This window comes from Chlamydotis macqueenii, chromosome 3 (assembly GCF_036417535.1).
Source record: "Chlamydotis macqueenii isolate bChlMac1 chromosome 3, bChlMac1.mat, whole genome shotgun sequence".
NCBI lineage: Eukaryota > Metazoa > Chordata > Aves > Otidiformes > Otididae > Chlamydotis > Chlamydotis macqueenii.
The window spans coordinates 2,388,782-2,416,119 of record NC_141558.1 but is presented as its reverse complement, the minus strand read 5'-3'; the positions used below and the strand labels follow the sequence as shown (position 1 = coordinate 2,416,119).

General features: G+C 45.1%; 1 protein-coding gene across 1 annotated transcript in view; it reads left to right on the top strand.

Moving 5' to 3' along the window:
* Nucleotides 1-27,338, top strand: part of KIF13B (kinesin family member 13B) — a 133,669-nt gene that overhangs the window by 23,092 nt on the left and 83,239 nt on the right. The gene's annotated exons all lie outside the window — the stretch shown is intronic.

Sequence of the window (27,338 nt, the reverse complement as noted above, 5' to 3'; positions counted from 1 at the left end):
TAGTGCAAGAAGGATTTTATTGTTTGGGGAGGGTGGGTTTTTTATTGTTTGAGGAAGATGGTTTTGGGTTGTTTTTTTTTTTGTTATCCTTGTCTTAGGGCTTTTTTTTTGTTTGGGGGTTTTTGGGTTTCTTTGGGATTTTTTTTTTTTTTTTTTTTTTAAAGCAGGAAGCTTCCTGTGCTGGTGTGTAATTAATTAGGTCACATAGCTCCGTGGGACCAGAACTCATGGCCTCTACATGGTGGTACTGACGTAAAGAGATGCCACATCTCAATGTGTATTGTCTGAGGTTTTCGGCCTAGTCCGCTTACTTTCATTTTTAGCCTTTTAGAAAGCACAGTATCATTTTCTTTCTTTCTCTTCAGGGTCTGCAAACTTCTGCCAGCGTTTTGTTCTTTTCCTCAGCAGTTGCAGCTCTCCTGTGCTGATCAGATAAATGAAGAAACAGGATATCCACCCAGCTTTTGTCTGAGTAGCCCTTAGTGATGAGCGCTTCCAGCTCTCTGAGTTTCTTTAAACATTATTTGCATATATTTATGATCTGAATTTTACTTACACCTCGTAACAAATGTCATTACTTACAAAAATGTTACCTAATATGAATAGCTGATCAAAAGTGACATTATCAATTGTTTTATTCTTCTGTCCAGCGTTTGCCTGGTATGAAGGCTCTTCTCTCTGTTCTTCTGAGGACATGGACCAGTTGGAGAAGGTCCAGAGGAGGGCCACAAAGATGATAAAAGGGCTGGAGCAGCTCTCTTATGAGGCCAGGCTGAGAGAGCTGGGGCTGTTCAGCCTGCAGAAGAGGAGGCTCCGGGGAGACCTGATAGCGGTCTTCCAGTACCTCAAGGGGACCTACAAGAAAGATGGGGAGAGGCTGTTTAGTAGGGCCTGTTGCAATAAGACAAGGAGTAATGGTTTTAAAATAGAGGGGGGTAGATCTAGATTGGAAATTAGGAAAAATTTTTTACGATGAGAGTTACAGAACACTGGAACAGGTTGCCCAGAGAGGCGGTGGATGCCCCATCCCTGGAAACGTTCAAGGCCAGGCTGGACGGGGCTCTGAGCAACCTGATGTGGTTGGAGATGTCCCTGCTCCTTGCAGGGGGGTTGGACTAGATGACCTTTGAAGGTCCCTTCCAACCCAAACCATTCTATGATTCTACGATTCTGAGCTCTGTGAGTGTCACCAGCCAGCCTTCATCTGATAGCCGACACAGGTCTGATTTCTTTCTGAAAATGCAGCTAGAGGTAATGACTTTGCAGAGTTTGTAGCTGTAGTACCATGGGAAAGGAGAATTACAATGTGCTGAGCAGAAAAAGAAACCCTTCAGAGGTGTGAAGAGAAAAAAAAAAAGGCAAAGCCTATGCAAATTTTGCGGCAGAGAAGAGAGAAATAGGGGTGGTTCTGGGAGGAAGCAATTAGCTGGTTGCTTTACTCATCCGCTGAAACCACACGTGTGCCAGCTGAGACTCACAAGCATCTCTCCCACCTACAAGCGGTCTTACTTAGCACCCGTACTGCCCACAACAGCGAGTAAGTTATGTGGTAACTTCGTGCAAAAACCTTACATCCTTGCTTTGCTCCAGCCCGTGCAACTGCTGTCTGCAAAGTTTTCACACACGTAGTAATTATCTGTTCCTGTCACCACTAAAATATGTTTCTGCTGCTGCTAAGAGTTTAATTGAATTGCAGAGAGCGCACTGGCAAGTCCTTTACAGCATACTCAGGAATTACGCCAGATCAGTAGAGCCGTGACAGATTCACACTGTAATACAGGGCCTGTTGTGACAGGACGAGGGGGAATGGTTTTAAAATAGAGGGAGGGAGATTCAGACTGGACATAAGGAAGGAATTTTTTATGCTGGGGGTGGTAGAACACTGGCCCAGGTTGCCCAGAGAGGCGGTGGATGCCCCATCCCTGGAAACATTCCAGGCCAGGTTGGCCGGGGCTCTGAGCAACCTGATGTGGTTGGAGATGTCCCTGCTCCTTGCAGGGGGGTTGGACTGGGTGGGCTTTGAAGGTCCCTTCCAACCCAAACCATTCTGTGATTATACAGTTCTAATTACTGCAGCACTCTGAAGTAGGTTTGGAAGCAGGCAAAGGCTAGGCCTCCATGACCCAGTCTCTGGTGACAGTAACCAGTCTTGTGGTTACGTAGCAAGGCATTTTACTTGTGAAGGTGACACAAGGTGAAACTGATAGAGCTCACTAAAATCATGTGATGTATATCCTGGTACAGCTGCTTGGGAAACAAGGTGAGCCTTTTGAACTAACAATGTTGTGTACTTTGTAATCGAACATTTCCTCATGCCTTTATTTTCCTTGTCCGTGCTTCTAGTCCCCGTTCAGGGGATACTTAGGTGATACTTCCCCAGGTAAGGTCATGCCCGCAACTCCTTTCCAGAGGACATTGCTGAGGTTTTGCACGCTCTGCACAGGCTGTTTTGCTGAGCAGGGAGGTCAGCTACATGCCTCCAGGTTGGAGATTTGAGAGGCAATGGGGTCTCAGAATATTTTAGAATTGCTCTCGTCTTGATGGTAGCCTTACTCATGGCAGTCTTACATGTTGTAAGTGTAAGTCACAGTGTAGTCGCAGACTGGTTGAGGCTGAAAGGAACCTCTGGAGGTCATAGAATCACAGAATGGTTTCGGTTGGAAGGGAGCGTTCAAGGCCATCCAGTCCAACCCCCCTGCCAGGAGCAGGGACATCTCCAACCACATCAGGTTGCTCAGAGCCCCGGCCAACCTGGCCTGGAATGTTTCCAGGGATGGGGCATCCACCGCCTACTGGGCAACCTCTGCCGGTGTTCCACCGCACTCAGTGTAAAAAATTTTTTCCTAATATCTAATCTAAATCTCCCTCCCTCTATTTTAAAACCATGACCCCTTGTCCTATCACAACAGGCCCTGCTGAGGAGTTTCTCCCCGTCTTTCCTGTAGGTCATCTGGTCCAACCCTCCTGCTCAAGCAACGTCTCCTAGAGCTGGTTGCTTAGATCTATGTCCAGATGGTTTTTTTGATGTCTCCAAGAATAATTCAGGAAGCTCTGTACATGAATAAAATCATGAGCTGTTTGAATACTGCTGAAGAGTGTCCTTATTCAGAGTGGTAAAATTTGGAGAACACCTTGCTGAGATGTGGTAACCGAGCTGCCAGCGCTCAGTATCAATACTAGCTGTCACTGTATAATTGTATCCATGATTAATATGTTTGAAAGTGAGAGGCAGGATCATTTTCAAGGTGATGTCAGCAGTTAATTGTAACTTAATTTGGGAGAGGTTATTGGCAAGATACGAGTCTTTATGTTTTGGTAAATTATATTTAGCAGAACATCCATCCAGAAACTAAAATAATGAGTCAATTATTGAATGTTCATCTTGAATAATTGTTTTTTTTAAATGAAAACTTAGTTGATACCTCATGCTGAAATGGGACCCAAAGAAATTCCAACTTGAGCTGAATGCTTTTGGCTGAGCACTGCATGTTTCTTGTGTTTTAGCTGTTGCCTGCTTTGGCTTCTGTACAGACAAGCTTTGAAGGACGTCAAAGGTTTTTGACCTTCCTAAGCATTGTAGATAGGGCACTGCTCCTTTTGATGTTTTGATCATATGACCAATACCTTCTGTGGGAGCGATGCAGCCTTTCAGTGTTCTGCAGACTTGGCCATGGAAGCATTGTGAAACCTACTGGCTTTTGAACAGAGGTTGGGCAAGACTGATCATTCTGAATATCGTGTGAGGTAACCTTGATGTTCAAAAGAGGTCGAGATTTCATATGGGGAGTAGGTGGAGCTGTGTTCTCCTTCATCAGAAAGGGTGGACAGACTTTCAGCTTCTGGAGGGCAAAAATCAAATTTTCCGTTTCTTCACTGGATCAATTCTTGAATTCAGTTAACTGTCCCGCTGCTGAACCTAAATCATCTTCTGTAGCAGTCAGCGTGAATAGCATGTGGTTGGTTCTAACAAAAATCACTGGCTGGGAAGTGATTAGTAGAGGTATCTTAAAATTCTGCTCGTCAGCTTCCTTGAAATGTTGGCATCTGTAATGATGATATCGCCGATGGTGCTGTCCGGGTTGGGCACTGCTGTATCCCAGTTTACCTTTCATATGGATTTTGCCCTTGCCAATGTGTGTGTGGGGTAAATCCCATGATCCTTTGTGCTAGATAATGAAGGATTTTGAATTTTTTTTTTTTTTTTTTTTCCTTCAGTCAGTTGTAATTTGGGGAAGATGTTCCTTGGCTTTTGGGGTAATTCTGGGAGGATCCTCAGCACACTAGTTGTTACAAGCTTTAGCAGAATTTGCCAGCCACGCTCCATGTTACCATGGATTTTGAACTACTTCACATTTTTCTTTGCGTTTTGAACATTAACTACTACTTGGATCCTTCAACCTTGTCAATGGCACATGTTGGTAAAGTGTTTTTTAAGTGATACGGTCACTCAGCTGGATCCTCCATATGTAGCAAATAGGCATCATACGACAGATTGAAGCAGCTTCCTTTGTAGGAACAGCCAATCCAGAGGTGATTTATAGAGTGTTTTACACTTTCTAATGTATCATGATGTTTACTGGACTAAAAAAAAAAAAAGACAGTCTGCCCCATAGTATCCAGAGACATAAATGCTTGGATCTTTGTGCTGGGTATTGTATGGATGCTTGCAAACTAATGTCCATACCTCCATACCTCCAAAAGCCTGTAGTATAAGGAAAAGCGTTGGAAAGGAGAAGCTATAATTTCACAGAATCACAGAGTGGTTTGGGTTGGAAGGGACCTTAAAGATCATCTAGTTCCAATCCCCCTGCCCTGAGCAGGGACACCTACCACTAGACCAGGTCACTCAAGGCGCTGTCCAACCTGGCCTTGAACACTTCCAGAGATGGGGCATCCACCACCTCTCTGGGCAACCTGTTGCAGTGCCTCACCGCCCTCACAGTAAAGAATTTCTTCCTTATGTCTTATCTAAACCTACCCTCTTCCAGTTTAAAGCCGTTACCCCTTGTCCTGTCACTCCATGCCCTTGTCAAAAGCCCCTCTCCATTTTTCTTGAAGGCCCCCTTGAGGCACTGGAAGGCCTATATATGGTCTCCCTGGAGCCTTCTCTTCTCTAGGGTAAATAACCACAGCTCTTTTAGCCTGTCCTTGCAGGAGAGGTGCTCCAGCCCTCTGATCATCTTCGTGGCCTCCTCTCCAGGTCCTTCTTATATTGGGGTCTCCAGAGCTGGACGTAGTAAACTTCCAGATATCATCAGGACCTGGTGGGACTTTACCAAGGGTACCAAAACAACTTGTGAATGATACGAATGAACAACTAAGGTGTGGTCTAACATGTTGCTTAAAGTTGTCTTGAGCCTCCTGTTCATGCTAGACAGACTGATAAAACTATACTAAAGAGCAGAATTGCTAGACAAATGGGTAAGTGTAATTTTATTGAGGAACAATTGACATTGCTAGTGTGAAAGGAGACCATTCTTCACAAAACCAGTGGAGTTCTTTGAAGGAATTAACAATCATGAGAACAAAAGATTGTTCTAGCTAGTATCCTAAGAATCACCAAACGTGAAAATGAAGGAAATTTGAATATATTCATTTAGACACTTTAGGTTACATACAAAGACAATTGACATTTAGGAGCTCATGGTTTCGGTTCGTGCCTGTGCTTTATACTTGCCGCAAATTTTGGCAGATAAAATTCTGAAGACTTCATTGGCACTAACAAGGTTTAAAACTGTTGGCCAGTTGGATAAAAGTCATTAATCCTTGTTTATTGTCAAGATTAATGCTTAGAAAGAGCTTGATTCTTTAGGGAAAAGTATGGAAGAAATCCATCCCTGCAGAAAAATCGAGTTAATTTTTATCACAAAAGAAACTAACTTGACAACTTAGTCTGTCCTGGCATCTCTAGGCAGGCTGAAACTTATTACAGCATAATTGTGGTTTTCTCCTGCTGTCGTCCCCATCTGTACACAGTGGTTTATAAAATATTATAAAAATGCATGAAATGACTGCAACTGAAATATCTGTGCTGGTTTGCAAATGATTGTGATTGGGATTATAATAGAAGTTTTCGAGCAAGTTCTCAGTCTGTGCATTTGCACAGGACTGTAATGAAATATAATGAGTTTATTTTCAGGCTTGAAAATCTCTTTATGTGAACTGAAAAAGAAGGAAAAATCTTACACTGAAACAGTAACAGGATTTTTAATTGTGATTTGACGAATCTCATTTGAAGACCTTTTAAAACCTGGCCTTTAAAATTCGGATCCCTGTAGAACAGAGTAGCAAAGGCGGTGTGTAAAAAGGAGTAACGGTGGGTTATAAGGCAGTAGAAGATCTTTGTCCGTCCTTAAAAGGCGATCTCGCTTTTATTATTTGAATTCCAAGCCACAGCAGCCTGTTCTTACATGAGCCTCTTGCCGTTGATGCTTTGTGGGGAATGTTTGTCGTTGATAAAGCAACTTGATATATAAAAATTATAGCTTCTCTTCTAAGGCTCCTTTGTAGCCTTTTTCTAATGCAAAACATTGTAAGAAGCAATCATACGTATGGTGCATCTGAATTTTGGGGGAGGGAGGATTTCCCCCCTGTCTCAAGCCTTCCTGTTTAAGGTATTTGAGCAGTGGGTGGGAACGGACCCCGTAATGGCCTTGAAAACTCATGTTTGAGTGACCTTCTACTGTTGCCGTGGTGTTATCTTTGACCGAGAAGAGCATGGTGACCCAGACGTGCTCTCAACACAAAGCGAACTTGTCAAAATGGGTGATTACCTGTTGTTGCGTGTTCTGTAGAGATACAGGGCCTGTAGCCAATGCAAAGGATAGAATCCACTTCCGGTATTTTCTGTCCTTGCAATCTGGAGGTTGTTCAGGAGGTGAACAGCCTTTCTCTTTCTCTTCCCAGTGTTCTTCTTTCACTTTCATCCAGGTGACGTGATGTGCAAACATGGGAAAGCTTGATCAGAGTGGAACGTGTGCTTCCTTGCATTGGGTCTGTATGTAAATCCAAGTTACCTGGGCTTGCGAAGACGTGGGAATTGGTTCCGGGGAGACCCGATAGTGGTCTTCCAGTACCTCAAGGGGGCCTACAAGAAAGATGGGGAGAGACTCTTCAGCAGGGCCTGTTGTGACAGGACGAGGGGTGATGGTTTCAAAATAGAGGGAGGCAGATTTAGATTAGATCTTAGGAAAAAGTTTTTTACGTTGAAGGTGATGGAACACTGGCTCAGGTTGCCCAGAGAGGCGGTGGATGCCCCACCCCTGGAAACATTCCAGGCCAGGTTGGCCGGGGCTCTGAGCAACCTGATGTGGTTGGAGATGTCCCTGCTCCTTGCAGGGGGGTTGGACTGGATGGCCTTGAACGCTCCCTTCCCACCCAAACCCTTCTGTGATTCTAATGTTTTAGTGATTCTGAAGTATCCCACAGCTGTGAATTACTTCACCACTAACTTGGAGTATTTTGTGGAATCAGTGGAGAGAAGCAGGTAAGTGAAGGTTTTGTCTGCTGGCTGATATTTCTCCCTGAAGCTATAAAATAGCTGCAAGTCTTGGAGTTTTATTTTTAACCCTCCTGGAAGGTTTATCTTGTTGTGGAACAGTTGGAACAATGCAGCCATGGAGAACTTCAAAGTGACTTTGCTTTCATAACAGCGAGATCCAGGCAGAGCAGGTTCCTTCCTGTAAACACTCACTTTCCATGGCTCAAATTCTTTGTTTTTAAAAGCGTCGTTATTAAGAATCACCTATTAATGACTCATCCAGGAGTTTGACAGTGTGTGTGATCCTCCTGGGTTGGGCTGCGGGGAAACTAAGTGAATCTTCCCACATTTTTAGAAAGTTGGATAGGCTGGATTGAATTGTTTTTACATTGTTTTGGTTTTTTTTTAATGTCTCTGTGTTTTATAATTTGTTATTCCTGGTAATTAAATGTGGGTCCTGTGCACAGAACAATAATGTATGTAATCCATTTATCTCTTTAATCACTGCTTCAGGATAGCTCGTTCTGTTTTATCGGGTTTTTAATTAGCAGCGGTTGAGGATGTGATGCAGATAGAAATCTTGGTTTTGATCATCTAAGGTTGCGTAGCGCAGCGGAAGGTTTACTGCCGATAACTGCTGCGGAGTCAGCAACAAAGCGATGCCGGTTTGACATCGCTCACCTAAAATGCGAAGCCTGCAAGCTGGAAGGTAAACGGGGGGCAGTTGAGTTGTTTGAAACGACAAGGATGTTTTCGAGCAGTCTAAGTGATCTTGATTAATTATTCTCTGTTCTACCTTGCCCCACTTGTTTACGGACGTTGTCGGTTAAATCTGCTGGCACTCAAGGCTGTTTGGATGCCGTGGAGATTTTGGCTGAGGGTGCTGGCTGCTCTCTTTTGGATTCTTTATTTAAGTGGAGTGTTAGTGTTACAGTTACCTTGACAGAAATGTGACGTGCATGTTGATAGACTAATGCTTTCTATTTAGCTAAACCCAAAAAACTAGAAAGAATTTTCATTTTTACCTTGAGTAGTTGAAAATTAGGGTTTTTTGGTTCCTTTTGCAGTAAGAATTCTGTAAAAGCAAGACCATTTGCTGTGCTGTAGCCTTGCACATTTGCTCTCTGCTATGGCTTTTTTCATTCCGGGATTTTATTGGAGTCACTGAGCAAAATGTTTGTTCCCATGGTACAAAGCAGATAGTCTTTGTCACATAGTTTTAAGTCAGTAGTATTAAATGGCTTTAGCTGCTTGGCCTTTGTTTCTTAATTCTTTTCATTTGCTTGTTGATGTGGAGAGCTCATGGAAAGGTTTGGAAGTGGAAGGCACCTTGGCGTAGGACTGACTATAAAATGTGATATTTTGTGCATAAGGTGCATGCCATCGTCAGATATCTGTCTCATTTCTGAAATGACTTTGTTTTGCTCAAATACGTCTTTACACCATTGCCTTTAGAGACTGAAGGATCATAAATTGTGAAGTACTTCATGTGCTGGAGATACCACATGACTTCTGTGCGTGATACGAAGTGCTGTCATCGTCTTGGAAGCTTGCGTTGTAAGCAGGGAAGGGTAACACAAAGGCCAAGCCTAAAACTAGAGAAATACAAATTAGGAATTTGTGTCCCATTTTTAACAGCAAAGATTAGGAACTATTGGAGGAAACTGTGAGAGGTAGCGGTGGGCTCTTGCTTGCAAGAATAAAAATGTTTTTCAGAAGGAGCTAGGATGGCCAAACACAAGCTGACGGGTGTAATGGTGTAGCTGGTGCTACATGGTCAGGTTAACTGTCTAACAGTTCTTTCCAGCTTGAATGTCTCTGAGTATATAGAGGACATAGAATCATAGAATCTTTGAGGTTGGAAGAGACCTCCAAGATCATCAAGTCCAACCATCAACCCAACACCACCATGGCCACTAAACCATGTCCTGCAGTGCCATGTCTACACGTTCTTTGAACACCTCCAGGGACGGTGACTCCACCGCTTCCCTGGGCCGCCTGTTCCAGTGCCAGGCCACTCTGTCAGTAGAGAAGTGTTTCCTAATATCCAATCTAAACCTCCTGTGACGCAACTTGAGGCCATTTCGTCTCGTCCTATCACAAGTTATTTGGGAGAAGAGACCAAGACCCACCTCCCTACAACCTCCTTGATTGGACGGTAAGACTTAGTGTAGTGCATGGTTGTAGTACAGGTATAAAACATTACCGATGTATTGAATTTATTCAGTTTTAGTAAAGTCTAAGTTGTTTGCAGTTGCATTGAAGTGAAGTTTTACGTGGGCTGCGTGACGTCTGATCCACCTCCCTGAAGTTGCCGTTTATCTGTATTCCATTCAGAAAGCTGGTTGTGTTGTTGTGAGCAGCTCCGCGGACAAGCCTCGATTAATTCGGTGGCTGAGAGGAAGGCTTCATCTGGGAAAAGGCAGGGCAATACATTGCTGTGAGGTCTTCAGAAATACAATCTCCCTCCTCTTGGCTTCTTTCTAAAACCCTTAGATGCTGGACAAAATGAGTTGTGTTGTGAAGCCCTCTTCCTTAGGATGGCACGACAGGCAATAAAACATGAAGCGGGAAGCGGAGATAAAGAAGACTCTCAGCTCTGCTGCCAACACACAGAGCCTTGGATAAGTTACCGTTCCCCTTTCGTATCCGTGCAGTGGGCACAATGCAAGAGGCTTCCAGAGGCTCTCAATGCTTTTCTGTGATTTTAAAAAGGAAAAAAAAAGAGAGGCTTCACGTTAAAGTAATCTGGTTTTGAGTCATCTGTGTGGATTTTGTTGGGAGCACAAGTAGATGAGTTAATGCCACTGAAGCAGGTGACAAATGCACTCACGAACCCGAACAGTGCCTGATGTAGGGTTTCTAAAATGTTAATGTAGATTTGATTTTTTTTCATCCTGTGTGCTGTGATAGTTCAACAGGACGTATTTAAGAACATAAAGCGTTATACAACAAGAGAGTAAGCTCACTGGGCTGAAAAGACTGCCTGCCTCATTGTGTATTGCTAATTGATAAATGCAATCTCTAGGCTCATTAGCTAAACAAAGCAGGGTTATTTTTAATGAAGGTTTTCTTTGGAGAAATGTTTAGGTGTGTGCTTGTCCCTGGTTTTCTTTCTGATGAACTTGTTTTAGTACTGAATCTTTATTTAAGCACTTACAAGTCATTGGAAAAAAACACATTTAGCGGTTGAACTTAAACGTTTCCGTTGAAGAAAAATAAATAGCTTGGAGGATAGAAGAGATCTCTTTTTTTTTTTTCTGCTAGTTTCTATTGATTTTGCTCAGTGATTTTCTTTTAGGCAGGCAAAGTCAATTGCCTGGTTTCTGAAAGGAGCATTGGACTTGACACAAGACCTTTGAAAATCTTAAAACAGAGCTTGACAGTTTTAAAATCTCTCCTTTGGTGTCAGAACCCTGCTTGAAACTGTACGGCAGCTGAAAAAAAAAACATACTAGGTATTCCTCCAGTTAATAATGTGTATTTATTACGGAGAAGCTATGGGGAATTGCAGCATTGGCAGCCTTTCAAGAAATCCCTTACAATACAGCTTTATGCCTGTCGCATATTTTCTCTTCCTTTCTTTTTGCAAGTCATGTTTTAAGCAGATTTCTTTCCCTTTCAACTCTGGAAGGCGAACGCAATGTTGGAAACGCTGTGTTGTGCTTGGAGAGGCTCAATTTTCCTCTCATTCTGTGGAACAATAAATGGAAACTTGTATGTTTGGAATTGCACGACCTGACTCTTCCTCTGGGAGCGTTCCGTTGTTAAATTGCCGATGGGAAAATCAAAGTTCCAGGGGAAAAAACAGAGGTGTAAGCCAGGGAGGGTCTCTTCAGGTACTTGCTTTTAATATGCTGTGTTTTGAAGCTGTACTGTGTGGGCCAAGTGTCTTCTCTGAATTCTTTCCAGCTCTGACTCTTGAGTTTGAAAAGCCCTTTTGGTATCGCAGTCCTACCCAAAGCCGTATGGCACTACGTGCCTGGACCATCACATAACTGGGACCAGCAGCCAACCAGGCCAAGTGCAAGGTCCTGCATGTGGGTCTGGGCAATCCCAAGCACAAATCCAGGCTGGGCGGAAAATGGATGGAGAGCAGCCTTGAGGAGAAGGACTTGGGGGTGTGCTGGTGGATGAGAAGCTCAACGTGAGCCGGCAATGCGCGCTCACAGCCCAGAAACCAACGGCACCCTGGGCTGCACCCCCAGCAGCGTGGGCAGCAGGGCGAGGGAGGGGATTCTGCCCCTCTGCTCCGCGCTGGTGAGACCCCCCTGCAGCGCTGCGTCCAGCTCTGGAGCCCCCAGCATCAGAAGGACGTGGACCAGTTGGAGAGGGTCCAGAGGAGGCCACGCAGATGCTGAGAGGGCTGGAGCAGCTCTGCTGTGAGGCCAGGCTGAGAGAGCTGGGGCTGCTCAGCCTGGAGAAGAGGAGGCTCCGGGGAGAGCTGAGAGCAGCTCCCAGTGCCCAAAGGGGGCTGCAGGAAAGGTGGGGAGAGACTCTTCAGCAGGGCCTGCTGGGACAGGACGAGGGGTCATGGTTTCAGAATAGAGGGAGACAGATTTAGAGTAGGTGTAAGGAAGAACTTTTTTACACTGAAGGTGGAGGAGCACTGTCCCAGATTGCCCAGAGAGGCGGTGGATGCCCCATCCCTGGAAACATTCCAGGCCAGGTTGGCCGGGGCTCTGAGCAACCTGATGTGGTTGGAGATGTCCCTGCTCCTTGCAGGGGGGTTGGTCTGGATGGGCTTTGAAGGTCCCTTCCCACCCAAACCATTCTGTGATTCTATGAAAATAAATTGAGTGTGATGGCTTAGCAGTGACACTCCGTCTTTAAACATCCTTTCTTTGTCCTGTGCTTAAAATAGCACCTGAAATTTCCGCGTGACTTTGTGAGCTAGTTATAAAATCTTGGATTATGTATTCCAAGAGCATGGACAATTTTAACAGCATAGTGACCGTTGCTGCAGTACCTGTAGAGAGGAATTTTATCGGTGTGCCCTGTTTTTGTCTGACATCAGATGACAAAATGGAATATCCAGCATCTTTTCTGTGTTTGCGGTTACGCTTGGGCGGACTCATTCAATCAGCCGCATGAATGAGCACGGAGGGGTTTTATAAGCCAGAGTGGCCAAATTACGGTAATTAGACATCTTGTCTATTTTGTTATACTGGCTGCACAGCACTAATGAGGTTAAAGGAATACTGACGAGTTTATTTCTCTTTTAAATGGTGTCAGCTAACTTGACGATCTCCAAAGTTCGTTTCATACGAGTCACCTGTGATTGTTCTAGAAACACAATCTCACATTTGACTCGGTATGGCAGACATCTAATATTACAGAAGATTAAATGCAATAGAGAAACGGGTACGTTTTTTAGGATATTGCTGCTTATGAATGCCGTTGTCTTTTCTATTTGCTTTGCTAAATGTGTGCACAGTTCTCGGAAGAGTGTTTTTTTGTGAAGAAAAACCATTGTGTTTCTGTGGCTGCGAATCTGATGCTGATAATGAAACGTACTTCCTAAAAAAAACCCAAAATTGGTTGAATAACACCAAAATTGGATAAATTAGCTTGTATGTTTATATCAAGTGTGTGTTAAAAAAGAACTTAAAGCAGTGCCAGTATGCTGAAGCTTGATTTTTTGAGGAACTCAACCAGCTGGAACACGTGATCTGATCTTTATATGAATATCCCTTTCCTTCTCTTTCCTCTTCTGTGCTTTGTCAACTGTTATATTTGGTTCTTATGATGTCCACCGGCTTTTCTCTGAAAGTCTGATATTAATTTCACATGTGTTAAGTGGTTTTTCTCAAAGTAAGCTCCTAGATCTTCTCTCTTTGCAAAAACAAAAAGTTCTGAGAGAGAGAGAGGCTTCCTTTACCCACCAGGGCTGTGTTTTGGGGAAGACAACTGTTAACAAATTGTTTTTTTTCTTTTGCAACACAGGCTTCATCCTAGAGCAGCTGACCTTGGGTGATCTCCCAAGCTGTCGGCACACTGACAGCTTTTTCTTTCTTGCTCCTTGTCGGCAGGAGGAGAAGGATGAGCAGGGTAGCCTAGCACATCCTGAGGAGTTGGTTTCAACTTGTGTTTTTAGGACTCATTGTGGGAGGGAGGCATGGGTGTCATGCGCTGTCACTAAAGGATCTGCGGAAGAAAGATGTCTGCTGTCTGTGAATTTGTTCCTTGGAGGCTCACAGGTCCTTCGGAAAATTACTACGGTTCTATTAAGTGGGGGAGGGTTGAATAGCATTTGTAGATAGAATCATAGAATGGTTTGGATTGGAAGGGACCTTCAAAGGTCATCTAGTCCAATGCCCCTGCCAGAAGCAGGGACATCTCCAACCTGATCAGGTTGTTCAGAGCCCCGCCAACCTGGCCTGGAATGTTTCCAGGGATGGGGCATCCACCGCCTCTCTGGGCAACCTGGGACACTGTTCCATCATTCTGTGTAAAAAAAAAATCCCTTCCTTATGTCCAGTCTGAATCTACCTCCCTCCATTTTAAAGCCATTCCCCCTCGTCCTGTCCCAGCAGGCCCTGCTGAAGAGTCTCTCCCCACCTTTCCTGCAGCCCCCTTTGGGCACTGGGAGCCGCTCTCAGCTCTCCCCGGAGCCTCCTCTTCTCCAGGCTGAACAGCCCCAGCTCTCTCAGCCCGGCCTCACAGCAGAGCTGCTCCAGCCCTCTCAGCATCTGCGGGGCCTCCTCTGGACCCTCTCCAACAGCTCCACGTCCTTCTGCTGTTGGGGGCTCCAGAGCTGGACGCAGTGCTGCAGGGGGGTCTCACCAGAGCGGAGCAGAGGGGCAGAATCCCCTCCCTCGCCCTGCTGCCCACGCTGCTGGGGGTGCAGCCCAGGGTGCCGTTGGTTTCTGGGCTGCAAGTGCACATTGCCGGCTCACGTTGAGCTTCTCATCCACCAGCACCCCCGTGTCCTTCTCCTCAGGGCTGCTCTCAATCCATTCCCCGCCCAGCCTGGATTTGTGCCTGGGATTGCCCTGACCCACGTGCAGGACCTTGCTCTTGGCCTGGTTGAACTCCATGAGGTTGGCAGGGGCCCACCTCTCCAGCCTGTCAAGGTCCCTCTGGATGGCATCCCTCCCTTCCAGCGTGTCGATGGCACCGCACAGCTTGGTGTCATCAGCGAACTTGCTGAGGGTTCACTCTATCCCCCTGTCCATGTCGCCAACAAAGATGTTGAACAGGTCCGGGCCCAGCACGGACCCCAGAGGGACGCCACTCGTGACCGGTCTCCACATGGACACTGAGCCGTTGACCACCACTCTCTGAGTGCGGCCATCCAGCCAACTCCTTATCCACCGAGTGGTCCGTCCATCAAACCCATGTCTCTCTAGTTTAGAGAGAAGGATGTCATGCAGGACTGTGTCAAATGCCTTGCACAAGTCCAGGTAGATGATGTCTGTTGCTCGTCCTTTGTCCACCGATGCTGTTACCCCGTCATAGAAGGCCACCAAGTTGGTCAGGCACGATCTGCCCTTGGTGAAGCCATGTTGGCTGTCACCAACCACCTCCTTGCTCTCCATGTGCCTTAGCATGGCTTCCAGGAGAATCTGCTCCATGACCTTGCCAGTCTGACCAGCCTGTAGTTCCCCTGGGTCTTCCTTGTTCCGCTTTTTAAAAATGGGGGTATAAGATGGTATAAGAGCTTAAATAACTTCACATCTTCCTCACTGTGGCTCCAACCATTGCCACCATGGCTTGCGTGGTAGTATTGCCAGCAAAAGTAGGGAATCTGAAAAAGGAAAGTGTATGCAGGGCTGTTTAAAGGGATTTTACCACGGTGTCTACACATCTTTTTGATCTCGGCCCCGTGCTCCAGATGAAGTAGGCAATGTGGGAGCTCTCCAAGATAATCTTGGCTCTTAATTCTTCCCCTTGCTTTTGTGTATGTGTGACGGTTACAAATCTGTGATGTGAATCCATGTGGTGGGCAAAGCGTGAGCTCTGTGGAACAGCTAATCCACAAGTACATTGTTGTTTTATTTTTAACAGGAGTACTAGTACATTTTCGTGCAGTAACTTTGCTTCCTCTCAAACCAAGAGTAAGTCAGTCAGTCCTGTTCATCCATTGAAATTCCAACACCTTCCTATTCCTCAACATAGATATTCATAACTGCTTTTTGTAACTCAGGTTTAACTGCAGGTGTTCTTCAGCACATTTCTAATCTCTAAATTTGGCTTAGCGTTAGCCAAAAAAAATGCTTTTCTTGGGATATATACATTTAAAATAATTGAAAGGAGTTCTTGAGGTATGCGTGGAAAGATCTGCTTTTGTTATTGTTTGTAAGGACACTGCTGTGTACCGTGCTAAATGATGCTTGTGTCGTATAAAGTGCTTTTGCCATGCTGTCCCAGCTGAATCGCAGTCAAGCAGGCAGCAAGTTGCATCTCAAAGCAAGACGTTTCAGTGAGAGGCAACCAGCCGGCAGTCTGCAAGTTCAAAGTCAGAATTCAGCAGAAACCATCATTTGGCTCCTTTCAGTACACATGAAAGCCTTCCATCTCGTTGCTCTTTATGAATCCCAGCAACTAGCTGTGTAGCCTACGCTCGCAGCCTTAAAATAGCTTCTCTGCAATGCAAACTTGGCATCGGGAGCCGAGAAGTTTATTTGATATCACCTTTGTGTGTTTTTTTCAGGAAAATGAGTGGCTCCTTAGCAGTGTATGTGAGACTAATGAACTCTCGTACCGTCATAGAAGTAATCACCGAGACCACAAAATATTAAACACTTCTCCACATGGCACGTACCGCGCTTTGTCTCCCAAGGAGATAGTTGGAAAAGGAAAAGAAAAGTTTAAGTGAAACCAGCTGCCTGCTGTTAGCAAGTGTCTGGTGCTCGTGGCTACTGTGGAATAAAAGAACAGTGTGAGGAGGTAAACATCAGTTTAAATTTTAGGTGGGAGTTGACTTTTTTCTGTATCTTGTTTTAGGTTTTTATACTTCCAGAGTTTTGACTTTTTGCAGAGGGTATTGTGCCCAAAATGAAGCAGAACCCACATTGAACATAGGCTACATCTGCATTCACTGCATAAAGAAGTTACTGCATCCAGCTCTGGACCCCCCAACATCAGAAGGATGTGGGGCTGTTGGAGAGGGTCCAGAGGAGGCCACGCAGATGCTGAGAGGGCTGGAGCAGCTCTGCTGTGAGGCCAGGCTGAGAGAGCTGGGGCTGTTCAGCCTGGAGAAGAGGAGGCTCCGGGGAGAGCTGAGAGCGGCTCCCAGTGCCCAAAGGGGGCTGCAGGAAAGGTGGGGAGAGACTCTTCAGCAGGGCCTGCTGGGACAGGACGAGGGGGAATGGTTTCAAAATAGAGGGAGGCAGATTCAGATTAGATCTTAGGAAAAAGTTTTTTACAGTGAGGGTGGTGGGACCGTGGCCCAGGTTGCCCAGAGAGGTGCTGGATGCCCCATCCCTGGAAACGTTCCAGGCCAGGTTGGCCGGGGCTCTGAGCAACCTGATGTGGTTGGAGATGTCCCTGCTCCTTGCAGGGGGGTTGGACTGGATGGGCTTTGAAGGTCCCTTCCCACCCAAACCCTTCTGTGATTCTATATTTAGGTGACGAATTTGAAAGTTTGAGCAAGAAGTTTCATGAGACTACCATACAGAAATGTGATTGCTTTTCTGGGTTGTTGCGTTTTTTCCCCTCTTCCATGACTATGTTTATGGCAGAGTTGACTGGTGACACTTTACAGAAACTTTTGCTCTGTAAGTTTTATGAAGGTGAAAGCTATCCCTGTACCACCAGGCCGTGAGCTATTCCACAATCAAATTCTTCTAAAGCAGTGGTTCACCTTTATCAAATTGATGTTTTACAGGGCTGTGGCACATGGTCAGTGACGAGAATGGAGCTATTTCTAAATTTTCTGCAATTCCTCAGTATACATTTTGTATTAATCATTCCTGCCAGTGGGAACCAGCCCACAGGTCTCAGATTCTGGGCGATCAATTGCTCTGTTCATCAGAACTTCCTAAAAAGTCACTTTATCATGGCTAAGTTTACAGAAAAGCCAAACAAATGTTGTCCTCAGGATGGGCATCATAGATGCTTTAATCCAGAAATATTTTTCTGAGCCTTGAATTCACAACTAACATAGGATCTGTCCTGCAGTTGTTACATTTTTATTCATGGGTGGTTACACAAAGACTCATTGGTCTGTGTGCGATTTTCCGTATTTTGAGGTCCTTTCTATTGTACAAGTAAGAGGGTAGGTACTCAAATCACCAGATAGCTCCATTCTTGCAGCACAGGATACTTGAACGTACGAGGAGGGAGAGGTGTTGAAAGGGGTTTCAAAAGAAAAGGCTTGGTGGGGAGATAAAGGGCTCCGTGTTGAAGAGCGGCGCAGGAAGCAAATAGATGGTGTTGCTTGCGGGAAGCTCTTAGAAGTAATTAGTGATAAGAGTGAGGAAGGAGGAAATGTGGTTGGCAGCTGCTGCGCATTCAGCAGCGCCTCTGACCTTGGCTTGGAGCTGCTTCGAAGCTGCCGGGGAAAGGTTTGCTGCCAGAGCTGCTGCGTTTCCCTGAATTCTCTTTGAAATTCTCAGTGAAATCTGCTGAAAATCTACAGGGTGTAACTTAGAATAGAATCAGAGAATCACAGAATGGTTTGGGTGGGAAGGGACCATTCAAGGCCATCTGGTCCAACCCCCCTGCAAGGAGCAGGGACATCTCCAACCACATCAGGTTGCTCAGAGCCCCGGCCAACCTGGCCTGGAATGTTTCCAGGGATGGGGCATCCACCGCCTCTCTGGGCAACCTGGGACAGTGTCCCACCACCATCAGCGTGAAAAATTTCTTCCTTTTGTCCAGTCTGAGTCTACCTCCTTCCATTTTAAAACCATGACCCCTCGTCCTGTCACAGCAGGCCCTGCTGAAGAGTCTCTCCCCACCTTTCCTGCAGCCCCCTTTGGGCACTGGGAGCCGCTCTCAGCTCTCCCCGGAGCCTCCTCTTCTCCAGGCTGAACAGCCCCAGCTCTCTCAGCCTGGCCTCACAGCAGAGCTGCTCCAGCCCTCTCAGCATCTGCGTGGCCTCCTCTGGACCCTCTCCAACAGCTCCACGTCCTTCTGCTGTTGGGGGCTCCAGAGCTGGACGCAGCGCTGCAGGGGGGTCTCCCCAGAGCGGAGCAGAGGGGCAGAATCCCCTCCCTCGCCCTGCTGCCCACGCTGCTGGGGGTGCAGCCCAGGGTGCCGTTGGTTTCTGGGCTGTGAGCGCACATTGCCGGCTCACATTGAGCTTCTCATCCACCAGCACCCCCAAGTCCTTCTCCTCAAAGCCCTGCATCACTTATTCAGGTGTTGTTTAATATATGTGATATAAGCTGGTGGTAGATCGGACGATTCGGTTGGACTCAATGATCCTTATGGATCCCTTCCAACTTGAGATATTCTATGATTCTGACTCACATTTGCAGTTTTCAGGTGCCTAGTTAGAGTATAGGAGCAGTATTCCGTCGCTCTGCTGTAGGGTGGGAATCGTATCCCCTTTGCAAACACTTCTTTGCCCTGCCGTGGGACAGCGTGAAAGCTGGCAGGAGTGAACGAGTCGTTGGCCAGGGTCCAGAGCCCAGGAGACTGCTTGGCAGGAAAGTACATGACAGGATTTAGTCTGACACAATTTATTTGGGTAAAAGGGATAACCGATGGTGTACGGTGCATGTCTCACCTTGCTAAATATCTCAATTCTTTTGCCAGAGCTGTGAAATGATAACTTAATCCTCAGTTGATTCTTACAGCGCTGTAGGCCACGCTCTCTGGAAGAACGTTCTGTCAGCCAAAATTATACACGTGGCTTTACCAACCCCAGTTATGTTGCCTCTTCCAGCTAGCTAACTTCCAAATTAATTTGCGGCCAGATGCTTTGACGCTATCTACAGTGTAGCTTCTGCAATCGGTACCGCTGGTCGTGCATCTCTGCTAATGCCAGTTATTGACTCCTAATTTATTTTTTTCCAGCGTGGATAAATTGCCAACAGTAACGTACAAGCTCTTAAACTTTGTTTTTGGAGGTGATGGGTGTTGGTGCAAGTGTTTAAAGAAAGAATTTTTTAGTACACAAGAAGGAATAAAGATCATTGGAACAAGAAGTAGGGAATAAAAGCTTGCTCAAGATGACCTTCCCTGTTAAATACTTTTGGATTATCTGATTCCCCAAATGAGAGCTTTCAGTTGGAACATAATAGGTGTGAAGGAACTGCAGTGCTTTGAAATAGTTACGTGGTGCGTCGACTCAAAATATTCACAGAATATTTCCTGCACTTAAAAATGACCACAGTGATTTGCTGAGGTGGAGGGAGAAGAATGGACAAAGCAGATGTGTAAGTTCATCATGTGGACAAAATATGGATTTAGGAAATTTAAGGGCACAGGGGAATGCTGCAGCAAGTCGGTAGCGCTTATTTAGGCAGAAATAGTTGGGGCTTTCCCCCCCAAATACTGAATAAATCAGTATTTTGCAAAGAGAAAGAAATTCCTTTCCTTTTCAATGCAAAGATGTTTTTTTTTCACCATCAGAATGAGTTCTTGATGCAGATCTATACGCTTTCATGCAATTCTAGCAAATATTTAATTCTGCCTACAGCACTGTCATGTTTTTCAGCAGTCCAGAGCCATTAGCAGGGCGTATGCGGGACGCGGGAGCCGAGCTGTCACGGTGAAGGCTTGCCTGTAATTTTCATAATATGCTGGTTTTTCCCTTTGCTTCTCAGCAAACAGGTCAATTATAGCTTGTTTCCCATCCTCGTGCTGGGAAATGAACAGCTGATTTGGGCGGTACGCTGAGGAGAAGGGGTTCTTTTCTAGGTCAGGCAGAAGAGCAGCTTGGTGCAAAAACGTGACCCTGAAAAGCGGGGTAAGTGGTCTGAGGGATCTAGGCTGCTTATCTCAATGGTTCCTTCTAGTCTTAGTTTCTTCGGAACAAAGGTTTTATTTATTTCCTCACAGCAGGCACTCCAGTAGTAAAATTCCAGTCCTGAGAGCTCCTAATTTGGAAAAATTACGACAGAAAGTTATGCCTGCTTTCTCAAGTGGGAATACGGGCAGGTGAGGAGAGCAATCCCTTCTTCACATCGATCATGGCAGAACAGTGATCTTGCAGCTGCTGAACTGTTTGAGTGAGTCTGCATAAACACCATGCTGGGTAAAAAGGCTTGAAGTCTTCGTGAAGAAAAAGTATTGTATGAGCGTACGCTAAAATGCTTCCAGTTTCTGTTGACATTCAACATATGGCAAACGTCGGAGTGGGTACTGATTGCTGCCTGCTTTCGTATCTTCACGTTATCGGTCGAGATTGCTGAAATGGGTTGGATGAATATAAACAGTCTTGAAAAAATTGATGGGGGAAGGGAAGGGGTGTAGTCTAAGCTCTTGGGAAGAGTGAAAGACAGTATGACATGTTTTTCTTTTTTGGTAGATATCAAACACTAATTTTGCTATAGCCGAATGTTTGAGGCTTCTAATATATGTCAAATTTTTTTTTTAAGTGCTCTTTTTGAGATGCCAATGTCTTGACAAGCTGCCGTCCTCGTGTTCCTTTTTTACTAGAGTGGTTGAGATGCGTTGCGCTGTTCTTTCACCTCCCAGACTCCTTGGACGTCAATGGGAGGGTTGAGCTGAGAGTATGTAGATATTGTACAACAACCTCTGGCGTATCGCTGTGATCATGAAACGTGTATGTGCCGAAGTAAGGAACTTCAGGCAGTTACTGAACCATAGAGGCAAGATAAATAAATTCTGTGCAAATAACCAACCCTTCTTGCCTACAGCTCTTATCTTCCTCCTCCATACTCAACTAAATCAATGTCATTTGTGGTTTCTAGAGTGTGTGTAGTTTTAAATACTATTTGAGCCCCCAGTTTGGAGTTGGATCCAAAACAGGCTGTGAATAGACTTGCCACGTGAAAATAACACTTCGCTTAGCAGCTGCCTGGTTCTGGAGGCACCAAAAACGGCTCTGAGGTACAAAGTTTTGCACGGTGCATGTGCCCAGAAGTGCGCTCTTCAACGGCCAAACACCCAGTGATGCTGAAATTGCACCGAGATCCAAAAAGTAACTGGACAATATAACCAGTGAAATTCCCAACCTTGTAAATGTATTGTGTGTATACCAAACAGACCATTAAGACCAATTTATTTACAGAACGTGGCCACAGCAATGTTCTCTTTTGAATTGTCACCGTTTCGAAAGTTGCCTACTTGCTTAGCGACTGGTGGACTTGCTAAAGAAGTTGGAGAATTGAATCTGTGCATCTCCTCAAATAGACATCGCTCTTTCCAAAGAGAGGAGGATTTACTTTTCACCTGAAGACAAGGCAAATTCATGGAGCCAGAAAACAAAATGAAGGAGGTAGTTTGACTTACTATTTAGACCACCAAGCTGGAAAGTATCCGCCCAGTTGCAGCTGTGAGATAAATGACTGTAAGTTCTTTGGAGATGTGGTCTTTACAGCAGAAAATATATGGTAGCAGGTGTGATAATATAGAGCTTCTTCATGGCTTAATTAAAATCACAGAATGGTTTGGGTTGGAAGGGACCTTCAAAGGTCATCCCGTCCAACCCCCCTGCCAGGAGCAGGGACATCTCCAACCAGATCAGGTTGCTCAGAGCCCCATCCAACCTGGCCTGGAATTCATTCTGTGTAAAGAGTAGACAGGGAATTAAGCGATACTCAGAGACACTTAAGCGTAGAAGAGACACCTCTTCTACACTTTGCGTTTAAAGGTAGGTAGTGCATATTTCAAATAAATAGAAAACATTACAAAAGTTTTCTGAATGCTCTAGATAAATCATTTGTTTCCTTGGGTTGAAGAGTCCTCACAGCAATTTCCATAACTGGCAATGATTGCCAATGTAATATGAGGGTGAAGAGCTTGTGGGCTACTCTGGAGACTTGGAGCCACCATGGTGCAGGTCCTTTCATACTCCCGTGAATGGCTCTTGCTCTTTATCATGGACTACTCTTTTTTCTCTTCCTTGTTTGAAGGAGAGAGGTGCTGAAGTAGATTTTCTGTCAAATGATATTGGATTCACCCATTGGTTTATAGGTACCTGTGTATAAATATAACTGAATCCACGGAAAAGAATCAGGTCTCTTCCATAATTGTTCTGGATGATGTATTTGTGTTTTCAAGGAAGACAGGCAAACTCAAGCTGGGTTGAGGTAAAGACCCTAATGAGTTTGAGTTGGATGATACAACTGCCTGATCTACGAAAGGAGGAGATATCAGGCTTGGTGGCACTGAAAGATTTCTTAAAATACCCTTTCATGGATTAAAAAATTTTGTTCTCATTCCTAGGCGTGCATAAAGGACTTCTCTCCATCCCCACCCCCCTTTCTCACCCTTATTTTCTACTTCTGGCTGCCAGTAGACTCCCCTCAGACGTTTCTGTGGATGTCAGCATGTTTTCCTTTCGGAAGTGTGGGCGTGTTGACAGTTCCCAAATCCTGCACAAGGGAAGTGAGCAGGGAGGGGGCCTGGGGAGGTTTGCTGGTGCAGTGTCTGTCCGTGGAGGCGGTGCTGGCATCGGTTTGGCTTCTTCCCAACTTTTACCCTTTTGCTGAGTCTGCAAGAAAAACCATCTTGCAACAAGGAATTGCCGTAAGCCTTGAGATCACGTTGAAGTGAGAAGAGTGAGACAAATCTTTTAAAAATATTGCTCTAGACTGCTGTAGCTGATTGAAAACAGACACAGAAGTTGTTTTGAAAGTTTTTTTTTCTTATTTTTTTTTTATTTTTTTAAATTCCCAAGAGACCTGGTGACAGGTCCTCTGCCCTGGTAGCTCTGCCATGAACGCACAAACTCCGACACTGAAGTCCTAACCAATTTTCTAGGCAGAAAGCTGTAGAAGTAGGGCATGATGGCTATTTGATGATGGAAAGGTCTCACAAAGGAAAAAAAAAATAATCTGTTTTAAATTCATGGTGAAAATTTTCTTTGTGTTTAAAATAATTTTCCTCTGGTTTGTGAATGTGCTTGGTGCGTTTCATCTCACGATTGAAGAAAATGGCTGATAAAGAATGTAATTGTCCGTGGTTGTCTTCCTGAGCTCTCCTAAATACCACCCGCCACCCAAGGAAAAAAAAAGTAGGAAAAATTTACATGTTCAAAATAAACATTTTAAAAGCTTACAGTGAAGAAGCCAGAGTTAAGGAGGTCCAAACACAATTCTTCTTTCTTTGCAGCTTACCTTTGCATTAGACGAGTTGCACCGTGGTGCAGAATGAAGCTTTCAAAAAACCTAAAAATAGATTCAGAATGGTAGCTGTTCCGGAACTGGGGCTTCGTAACGTGGTTTCTGCGTTAATTGCAGATTAATTCTGTGTGTTGACAGGGACTAGGGCTGACAGCGTGACAAAACCTTGAACTGGGAGTCTGGGATGCTCTTGGAAATGAGGAGCTTGTGCCTTGAGGCAAGTGAAGGGGGCAGGCTGAAGCTCAACTAATTGGAAAGGAAAATGCTTTTTTTTAAAAAAAACCAAAATCCTCCCAAAAATGAAGCTTCACTTCTGAGTGAGAAGTCCTGCGTGTGTATGTTTTCAGGCAATAGTTTAGTAAGAAAAAACTTAGCTAATAATATTGCAGCCAAAAGGGTTTTCTGAGGTTTTTTTTTTTTGCTGGAGAAGGGAAGTACGGAGCCAGCTGTCCGGAGCTGCGACGTTTGGGGCAGTTCTGGTGATAATCCTGAAGGATTCCAAGTCAGATGTCAGACGCTGCTCTGCTGAGCTTGGTTCACTTTTTGTACAGTCATACTTTTTTGGTTTGTTTTTGTTTTTTTTTCCGGTAAGTGTGATGAAGTCGGTCTAACGCCACAGTTCTTGCGTGGGTATTTTAAGGACGGTTTTTAGTGTAAACCCTCTGCTTTGCCTAGTGTACAGCGTGTTGTTCGAGGGTTAATCCTGCATAACAGTGACTTGGCTTTTTAGCCCCTGCCTTAACTTAAAGATTATACTGGATGAGAGTGCTGTGCATATAGAGGCCTGGGTTAGTTACAGTCATCAAATGAGAAGGGTTTCGGTGGGAAGGGAGCATTCAAGGCCATCCAGTCCAACCCCCCTGCCAGGAGCAGGGACATCTCCAACCACATCAGGTTGCTCAGAGCCCCGGTCAACCTGGCCTGGAATGTTTCCAGGGATGGGGCATCCACCGCCTCTCTGGGCAACCTGGGACAGGGTTCCACCACCCTCACAGTAAAAAACTTCTTCCTAATATCCTGTCTGAATCTACCTCCTTCCATTTTAAAACCATGACTCCTCATCCTGTCCCAGCAGGCCCTGCTGAAGAGTCTCTCCCCACCTTCCCTGCAGCCCCCTTTGGGCACTGGGAGCCGCTCTCAGCTCTCCCCGGAGCCTCCTCTTCTCCAGGCTGAACAGCCCCAGCTCTCTCAGCCTGGCCTCACAGCAGAGCTGCTCCAGCCCCCTCAGCATCTGCGTGGCCTCCTCTGGACCCTCTCCAACAGCTCCATGTCCTTCTGCTGTTGGGGGCTCCAGAGCTGGATGTTGATGCTGTAGAAGACAATGACAATAGATGTTTCCATACACCTGTACACATATACTTACACAGACATGCTGTGCTATCTACCTCTTCGGGAGCTCATCACACAGCTCCTGGGCTGACTGGAGATCACATTTGACTCAAGCACATTGTGTGGTTATCCCAGAGGCAGAACAGGGTTTTCTGCCAAATCGCGGGGCTACGACAGTCATGTTTCCATCTGGAGATCTATCAGTGGAGTTAAGAAGCTGCCAGATCATAAGAGGAGTTTTTTTTCCTCCCTCCCATGGTTAGAAGATGGTAGCTGCATCAGATTCTATTAAAAAAATATAGAAATTCACAATAGTGATTAAAAGTTTGGGTACTGGCTGTTCACCAGGCATTCTCTGGAGCACAATAGTATCCCGACATCTAAGTGTTTACAAACAAAAGGATGAAGTTGTAATCCCCTTGTCATAACACAAGCTTTATGGGATACACGCACCACTCCAATGTGGTCAGGACTAAGCAGATTATTTTACTAACAATACTGAAAATTTAGCTCCAAGTAGAAAACTCCGACAAAGCTGCTGTTCAGCCTGCGTTCCTGGTTCTGGGGACTTGTTTTTTTTGTTGGTTTTTTTTTTTTCTTTTGAGTAAGCTGGCAAAAATTAGTTTTGTCAGTAGAAACTAAGTAACCACCAACGATGCCTGGAATGCCTGGGAGCACGGAAGGAATTTTCCAAGTAACAGTGATTACTTTTGTTCCTTTCAGCTATGCAAGTTTAGGCTTTGAGCTGTGTGTGCGCTTTCACATTTTCTTTGACGTATTTGGGGATTTTGTTTTAAAGAAGCTGTTTCTGTTCGCAAAAAAATCTTGATTTTAGAATCATGGAATGGTTTGGGTTGGAAGGGACCTTCAAAGGCCACCCAGTCCAACCCCCCTGCAAGGAGCAGGGACATCTCCAACCACATCAGGTTGCTCACAGCCCCGGCCAACGTGGCCTGGAATGTTTCCAGGGATGGGGCATCCACCACCTCTCTGGGCATTTTCACCCGAAGAGCTCGGCATCTCTATGGAGGTAAAATCGAGACTCCGTAAGAATATTATTAATTGGAGGATGTCGTCCAGAAATTAGAGTCTGGTGGGACTCAGCATTGTGATACCGCTTGATCTACATGTGAAAACGGGGAAAGAATATTTATAAACTGTTAAACCCACCAACCGTAAGCACTTTGCCTTCTGAAATGGTCTGGGAAAATGGATCTCTAAGTATCATAGAAAGAAGCCTGAAGTGATCAAACTTGATTGAGTTGGCATTTCCTCTCATTGTGCACCCAACAGCAGCAAAATGTGTTGCAGGTTGTGTTTGTCTGATATGTGGAAAGAGAGGAAACAGCTTCCTGATTAATTCTGCTATCTCTTATCAATTGTCTTACTGCTGTCTTTCAATTACGTATATGCTAGTAAAATAACTAAATTTATTGTCTAAATTTTGTTTCACCATTGGCTGGCTTTTATGCCAGGAAAAAAATTCTGCAGCTGCAATTTAAACAGTAAAACTTTGAACATTGCAATGTCTTTTCTAACTAACTGCTGGCTCTTCAAAAAAACTTATTCTGAAGACTTTATTTATATAGAAAAAAAAATACTACCAATTAAAGGATCTGCTTCAGAAAGATAACTGGGCTCCCAAACTTCAAACAAATGCAAGATCTTCCTGATTTTTTTTTTTTAATTATTTTTTTTTTGTGCATACTTCCTTATCTGGTGTGCCTGACCTTGTCTGCCTTGAGACTTGCTGGTGCTGGAGCTCTTCAGGAATTCCTGCACCATTTATCGGCTTCCCCACGCTGGGAAGCTGCTGTGGTACGGTGGAGGATGTATGTGCTTCTTCATCGTGGGACGTAAACGTGCAAATCATAAGCCTGTTATTCTAAAGTAAAAGACTGCACAGTAGTGGTTTGTTAAATCCTGCCTCCTGTTACAGCAAGCATCTAATGCTGAGATGCACGGATCCGTTTGGTACTCTGCTCCATCTACACCCAGTATTTACCCTCCGAGATCTAGCTAGGGGTCAAACTCAAAAAGTCTTGTTTGAAGGATGAGTTTTCTTGAAAAATCCTTCAGTCCCTGGAAGCCGTTACCTTTTAACCCGTCGCTCTTCAAACAAAATCCTACATTTGCCTAGTGAAGCTCTGTTCTAGGGTTCTGTGAACGGGATATTTGATTTTTCTGAGGTGTTCCCAAGCACCCTCACCCTGCTGCGTTGTTTTTATTTCCTCAGAAGCGATGGTGGGAGTTTAAGTGGGGAAGCTCCTGGCAGGTCACAAGGGAAAACACCGTACAGAAACCACAAAAGAAATGGAGCA